We start from the raw sequence: 6,298 nt of genomic DNA on the forward strand, positions 1-6,298 counted from the left end.
AAGGGGTCACAAAACTTTATACTGAACCCAGGGCCACCTCTGGCTGCCAGGAAAACACAAAAAGTACATACTCACCTACCTGAATCCCCCAGGCCTGTGATTAGCTGAGCCGGCTATCACTGTTGAATCAGACTAGTAGGAAGAAGTTCTAGGCCAGAAGTCGCCACACAGGGAACCCTGGTAGGTGAGTATGCCTTTTCTAATTTTAATGCTGTTCTCATCCTGGAGCTATAGTCTGTACTACAATACATGTGATATTCATAGAAGAAAAGGAATGGACGTAAGGAGCGGAGCACATGGTGCTATATCTACCAATAATGGTTCCCATCCCACCATACAGTTTACCTTTGGGCTGTTTCGTATACTTTTATTTATTTATTTTTACAAATAATGACAAATCTATAATAACTCCCGTTACTTGTAAATATTGCTGAAAAACAATAAAATGTCAATCTGAGAAAAAACTAACATGTATCACTTTTTTTGTTATGGGATAAATAACTATTCACACTGGAGGACGTGGAGCCGCCAGCCGGTAACCTTTCAGTTATTTTTACAAACTGTGCGGAGCTCTGACCGTGGAGTGTGAGAAGGAGATGGTCACAAATTCCATTATAGTCTATGGTCCGTTACTGGCCTCTCTGCCTGTCAATCATCCCGCCGAGCGCGCTGACAGGCAGAGCGCAGTGACTAGATACGAGCAGGGAGCCGCCCACCATGACTACTTCCCCGCTTGTATCTAGTCACGAGCCGGGGAATAAAAGTCATTTTCTCCGTTATAAAGCACCTGCTGCGGCCGCGGCCGGTACGTGCCGGGGCCGCTCCAGGTGCTTTATACAATGCTCAAGGGAACCATATCAGCCCAAACGTGCTGATTGGTTCCCTTTAACTATTTAATTGCTGTGGGGGTTAAAAAATAATAAACAACCAAAGCTTGCCTGTCTGCCTGCCCCGGCGCACTTCTGCTTCAGTCCCCAGGTTCCGGTTCACTGACAGCCTGCACAGCCAATCACTGGCTAAGGTGGGAAAGCTCATGGATTGGCTGAGCAGGCTGTCAGTGCAGAGACCCGCTCTGAAGCTACAGCAGCGGCTGCGGAAAGCTAACAGGCTGGAAGACTGGGGACCATGGGCAGGTAATGTATACAGTTTATTTTTTTTACACAATAGCCAATCACTATTACACGTAGCGATGCACAGTCGGTCGCCAATGATTTTAGGTCAGGACCAAAAGACACGATCAGTCGATGATTGTTGTTATAGACTGATCGTTGTCTCTACTGCAGTGATAATCGATCAATTATCGTGCAAATTATCGATATATTGAATTTAAACGATAATCTTTTCGTGTAAATACAACGATCGAACGAACAACGAAAAATAGTTTATCGTTCATTTTGTGCTGACACCAAAATCATTACTAATCGTTCAGAGTAATTCCAGTTCCTTCACTTGCCGGGATCAGATGGAGTAACCGACCGTAGTAACTAACGACCATCGTTCTGTGTAATATGGGGAACAATTTCAGGTTGACGATAAACAATCTGACTTGCAACCGTTTATCGTTATAAATCGCTTCTTCTGATAGGCGTCCTGGTCTGGTGCTCCGCTCAGTAGTTTGTATTCTGTTTCCTGCCCATTTCCTACCTTTTATCTCTCTGTTTGCTGACTCTTTTGTCTGCTCTGTTTGCTGCCCGCCTGACTAACCGGCTGATCTCACCGACTACTCCTACTAATCTGGTATGTGTCTAGGAACAGCTTTTTCTTGTTATCCTAGATAGATCTGTGTTAAAGTTCGCGGGGCCTGAATGCTGTGAATATATAAGTACTGTAGGTGAAGACAATGAATAGACATTGGTAGGGTGTGTTCACACTTTCAGGTTTTTGAGTAAGATCACTGAATACAAAACCACAAAAACCTCATAAATGGAGGATAACCCAGATATTCACCTGTACAACCTGGCTTCTCATATGAGAATCATGAAGGTTCAATGCCCCATCACACTACTCGCCCTACTAGAACGTTCACTCTGCCCCCCTTATCTGTTACCAGAACTTCAAACTGCAGGGATAATACCCTATTCATCTCTATCTAGGCCTCCTGTCCCACAATCCAGGCCTCCTGCCCCATTATCCGGGCCTCCTGCCCCACTATCCGGGCCTTCTGTCCTACTATCCGAGCCTCCCGCCCCACTATCCAGGCCTCCCGCCCCACTATCCAGGCCTCCCGTCCCACTATCCAGCCTCCTGTCCTACTATCCGAGCCTCCCGCCCCACTATCCAGGCCTCCCGCCCCACTATCCAGGCCTCCCGTCCCACTATCCAGCCTCCTGTCCCACAATCCAGGCCTCCTGTCCCACAATCCAGGCCTCCTGTCCCACAATCCGGGCCTCCTGTCCCACAATCCGGGCCTCCTGCCCTACTATCCGGGCCTTCTGTCCCCTGTTCCACTATCCAGGCCTCCTGTCCCACAATCCAGGCCTCCTGTCCCACAATCCAGGCCTCCTGCCCTACTATCCGGGCCTTCTGTCCTACTATCCAGGCCTCCTGTCCCCTGTTCCACTATCCAGGCCTCCTGTCTCACTATCCAGCCTACTGTCCCACAATCCAGGCCTCCTGTCCCACAATCCAGGCCTCCTGTCCCACAATCCAGGCCTCCTGCCCTACTATCCAGGCCTCCCGTCCCACTGTCCAGCCTCCCGTCCCACTATCTGAGCCTCCTGTCCCCTGTTCCACTATCCAGGCCTCCTGTCCCACTATCCAGCCTCCCATCCCACTATCCAAACCTTCTGTTCCACTATCCAGCCTCCTGTCCCACTATCCGGGCCTCCCTTCCCACTATCCAGCCTCCCGTCCCACTATGTGAGCCTTCTGTTCCACTATCCAGCATCCTGTCCCACTATCCGGGCCTCCTGTCCCACTATCCAGCCTCCCATCCCACTATCCGGGCCTTCTGTCCAACTATACAGCCTCCCGTCCCACTATCGGGGCCTTCTGTCCCACTATTCAGCCTCACATCCCACTATCCGGGCCTCCTGTCCCACTGTCCAGTCCTCCCGTCCCCTGTACTACTATCCGGGCCTCCTGTCCAACTATCCGGGCTTACTGTCCCACTATCCGGGTCTCCTGTCGCACTATCCAGGTCTCCCGTCCCCTATCCTACTATCCAGGCCTCCTATCCTACTATCCAGCCTCCCGTCCCACTATCTGGGCCTTCTGGCAATGAATATTACTTTTCTCAAACACACATGTATGATCTTCTATGCCTCTCATCCCAGGCTGGGTCATATTTGGCCAATTACCCCCAGAACGTGACGAAATCTCATCCTTTCAGAAGAGACTATCCTTCTGTATCTCTGCTGCAGCACGTTAAACGATTTTATGAGCATGTCTGGATCCTTAGAACTTACATATTTCCTTAGAATGGACTGGGCCCCGGCTTCTTTACAAAAAGAAAGCAGATTCAAATATTTTTATATTACACGGCCCCATGACTTTCTGTGAGTGAGCGGCGATCTACTACATGAGCCTATACAGTGCCAGATAATCGGGTAACAAAGGCTGCACTGACATTGCTAGCGATGTCCGTGCAGCCCTTGTAAAAAAATAAACTCCTACATACCTGTCCCCGCTCCCTGACGTCCTGCTCCCTGCAGTGTCTGCAGTCACAGGCCGCTCAGCCACTCACTGGGACAGTACCAGTGATCACACCAGTACTGCTGCTGCTAAATACAACCCACTGTACAGAATCTGACACTACTTGTAGCCATGACCCCCCCCCCCCCCCCCCCAGCATCGTACAAACATGGCTCTGTACTTTTCCAGCCTGTTCCTCACCTCTACACAAATTCTCCAACCATAGTGCCCAAAACATAAAAGGTCCCCCTAATAAAGATCACAGAGTATTTAGCCCCCTATGCCCCCGAGCAGTAATAACCCCCCTCCTGTGCCCTGAGCAGTAATAACCCCCCTCCTGTGCCCCCAAGCAGTAATAACCCCCTCCTGAGCCCCCGAGCAGTAATAACCCCCCTCCTGTGCCCCCAAGCAGTAATAACCCCCCTCCTGTGCCCCGAGCAGTAATAACCCCCCTCCTGTGCTTCCATGGTAACACCAATGGTCATCGAGCTTTTGGCTGGGGTTACCATGTGACTTCCTGTGCTACCTCAGTCTTGTCCTCCACCTTCAGGAGACAAGTTGTGGTGTAGTCTATCTCCTGCCCCACAGGAGACCAGTTCTGTGTCTGTCCTCTCTCCCTGCTAAGAGAGAGGCCTGCGTGTGCTCTGCTGCTCCAGTCCACTGGCCGTGTTCCTGTCTCAAGTCTCAGGATTCTCATCTGGGTGTCGATTCTTCAGTCATTCTTCAATTCCTCTCATCATCATCTTCTCTAATCATCAACAGCAAGTATTTCATTCAAGTCTCATTCCACCCAGCATCTCAGCTTCAGTTTCACTACTACTCCCATCATTCAGCACGCTTATCTCACAGCCTATTGCAGCATCACCCATTACTGTGCCTTATCCAAGTCTGCCTTATACCCGGTTGCATCCGGAGAGACTGTTACTACTAGTTACCACCGTTACAATAAATATACAACTACCGTTGTTTCTGAACCTTGGCATTGGTGTGATCATTGGTGCCCTGACTAAGGACAACGAAGAATCGCATGCCCAGTATTCCCGCATGGTCAGGAGCCCGATATACAGCTGTATCACCCTCGTGCCTACACCGTGACCACATTATCCTACAGCTGCCCCGGTTCCTGCCTGTAAGCACCATCTATACTGCGGAGTGGCCCCTAGGGGCCAGGGCATCGCATAACCCTCCTCCTGCACCCCCGAGCAGTAACAAACCCCCTCCTGAGCCCCCGAGCAGTAATAACCCCCCTCCTGTGCCCCCAAGCAGTAATAACCCCCCTCCTGTACCCCTAGCAGTAATAACCCCCCTCCTAAGCCCCCGAGCAGTAATAATCCTCCTCATGTACCCCCTAGCAGTAATTACCCTCCTCCTGCACCCCCAAGCAGTAACAACCCCCCCTCCTGAGCCCCTGAGCAGTAATAACTCCTCTCCTGTGCTTAAAAACTTAAAAACAAACAGCAAAGTACTCACCATGAGATGTCTCTTACCTTCCTCCTCAGCGCCGTTCCTGTGTTGTTAATTGTGCCTGGTAAGCCGTTAGGAGCACTGTGGGCGTGGCTACTGCCCCTTTGAGCACCGATCCACTTCGCCCCCTCCATTGATAATCCATTGATAATCATTAGAGGGGACGGACCACACCAGTGTTCGGGGGGGGGGGGGCATTGCTCTTAACGACCAACTGGGCAAAACTATCAGCCCAGGAACTGCACCAAGGAGGAAGGTAACAGATATACCTTCCTCCTCGGCACCCCGTGCCAGCAGGTTAGTTCCCCTTAAAGGTGATTACCACAAGAATATTTGGTGTCACTCCGCCCATCCCATGTCCCGTCATTGACAGCTGGACACCTTTTTTTCCAGGGATGTTGTGAATTAGTAATTGCGATGCTACAGGCGGGAGCTGTACTGGCGGTAGTTTCGTTTCCGCTTGGGATCCGACCATTGGACATTTGTGATGAGCTGGGACGCCGGTGACTGCAACCTGTGAGCGCGCAGGATCTGTGGGGTAATGTGCTGCAGGACGCCATACAGACCCCGTACCCGCCATGCCCGGACGTATCTCAGCTTGTACTCAGGGTGGTGTTATGTGGCCCAATGATTGGGGTGAGCCAGCGCACATCTGCTAGATATCAGGTGGCCCGGTTATGTGGCAGCCATTGCTTTAAAGATGTAAATAATAAAGATGTACTTACCTGCCCATGTCCCCCCGGTGACCCCCAGTCTTGTACCTGTGTTCCCCACTCACTGCTGCTGACAATCCTGATCCCATCTCTGAATGAAAGGCCGTTCAGCCAATCACAAGCCAAGAGTGTCTGGAGTGTCAGTGACGGCTGTGGTGAGTGGGGAATCCCACAGACTGGAGGACACCGGGGGGATATGGACAGGTAAGTACACGTCTTTAATTTTTTCCTTACCCTCACATCAATCATTGGCCGCTCATCAATAATAGACAGAGAGATGCACGGCCGGCAGCCGATGATTTTTAAATTTGCTGAAAGGCAACGATTAGTTAAAGATCAGCTCCTCGGCACAGGGTGATATCTGCCCCATTCTCCAGATAATCGCCCCATGTAATAGGGCTCTTAGGCTGGGTTCACACTCAAGTTATTGCAATCCGTTTCTTCTTTTTTTCATTTATTTTATGCAAAAAACGATTGAAAAAACGGAT

The sequence above is a fragment of the Dendropsophus ebraccatus genome, chromosome 3, assembly GCF_027789765.1.
Source record: "Dendropsophus ebraccatus isolate aDenEbr1 chromosome 3, aDenEbr1.pat, whole genome shotgun sequence".
NCBI lineage: Eukaryota > Metazoa > Chordata > Amphibia > Anura > Hylidae > Dendropsophus > Dendropsophus ebraccatus.